Source organism: Mustela putorius, unplaced genomic scaffold, assembly GCF_011764305.1.
Source record: "Mustela putorius furo isolate JIRA1106 unplaced genomic scaffold, ASM1176430v1.1 tig00001176_pilon_pilon_pilon, whole genome shotgun sequence".
NCBI classification, from domain to species: domain Eukaryota; kingdom Metazoa; phylum Chordata; class Mammalia; order Carnivora; family Mustelidae; genus Mustela; species Mustela putorius.
In genome coordinates, this window is record NW_025421614.1 from 78701 (window position 1) to 80670 (window position 1970).

The window sequence follows — 1970 nt, forward strand, 5'->3', positions numbered from 1 at the left end:
AAACAGTTGCTCTTATTATATACCTTCAACCAGATCAAAAAAAATAAGTCATATTTTCTCCAAAATTTTTATATCATCTGATAGGTCAGATATATAAAATTACAAAGTTTTAAAACTATCAGCAAATATTTTCATTTAAATGCAAATTTCAAAGAAAATCTACTTTTCCAAACACGACTTTTTATCCTTTTTTTTTTTCATTTTGTCGACAACTGCTAAATTGTTTAGTGAGACTATAAATGTTAGGTCGAAAATGATTGATAGTCTTAGGATCAAAATATATGTTCCATTAAAATGATTTAGTCTTTGATGAACATCTGTTTGGTAATATGTTGTATCCAGATACAGTAATTGTGACATTTATACAATTATGGGAAATGACACCTTCCGTTCCATTATAGTAGAGCTTTTAAAATGCTATTTGTCACAACCTGTCATCTTGTCATTATGTAGCATTATGTAGCATTTAAAAAATGTATACTCTTCCACTTTGAAGTCTTTTAGAAATCTAAAATATGACTTTCCATGGCTTGTGTTCCATATTCCTTTATTGCCAGTTTGAACAAATCCACATGCTTTGATTCAAAATTAATAAATTCCTCTTATTTGGAAAAATGATGTTTATTTTGTTCTCTCACCCTTAATTCAGGTGGTTTCATTTTAGCACACTTCAGAGTTATATAATTTCATGCTTATTAAAAACATTTATTATGATCTACTTAGATGAATAAGACTTTTATTTTATTAAATTATTTGCCAAAAAATCTGTTATTTTAAAAATGTATTTCCTTGGAAGGGTTATTTTAGAGCATTGAGAGAGGATCTAGGAGTGTGGTATTATGCAATTTTAAGTAGGTTTGAAATGGTTATTTATATGATTGTTTCTTTAAGGCTTATGTATATTGTCCATTATATGGTATAAAATATTTTGAAAGTAAATTTAAGGTATGTTTTACATAGTTTATTTTTTGGAAAAAATGTGAAATGACTTATGAAATTCAGTATACTCTCAACATTAATTTTTTCTGAAATTTCCCAATTGTTATTGACCTATTATATGGCAGTTATTACTTCAGACTACATAGTAAATGAAATACTTGGCTTTGTAGAACATTATTTTAATGGGTGAGATAATTATAAGCTATAAACCTTAATAAAATTGCATAGTGCATTCATAAATGATGAGTACAATGGGAAAAGAAAAAATTAGATCAAGTTGAGAAAAATCAAGGTTGCCTAGGCAGGGATGGGGAGTTAAAAATTTTTAATAGGAAGATCAGGTAGTAACAATGAAGCTGACAATTGAATTAATTATGGAAAGGTGATGAATTTGCCCAGAACTATCAGCAATAAGGTCACTCCAGACAAAGGTGGCTATCTTGAGGCCATAAAAGTTGGATCGTGCCTGGCATCTGAGGAATAGCAAGGAGGCCACTGTGAGTGACTGAGAGTAGCAGGGAAAGAGGTCACAGAGGTTAAATGAGTTGGCTAGATCATGTAAAAAGCTTAGAAGTCATTGTAAAACTCTGGCTTTTATATTCTGGAAATTTACTGTGTGATAGAATTTCTGCTAATAACTGAGAGTTCAAATGTCAAATTTCAAGGATTCTTTTCTTGTATTACAGAATAAAAAAAGAGTTCATATTTTCACATGGTGTAACAAATGCTCAGAGATCCAAGTGTAGGAATCTATAGACAACAGAAGAAGGCACTAAAATCACACCAATATATTTGATGACTGTGACTATATATAAATTTGTATTTTCTAGATTTTTATAGTCATGGGAATCACACAGTATATACTATTCATTGCCTGGCTTTTCTTTTCTCAAGCACCATTACTTTGAGAATCTCAATTGTAAATAGTAATCTCTCTTTAATGAATAGATCATAATTTGTCTTTGCTCTATTGATGGACATTGATGAACATTTCCACTGTTTTCAATTCTTAAAAATAAAACTGCTATGTA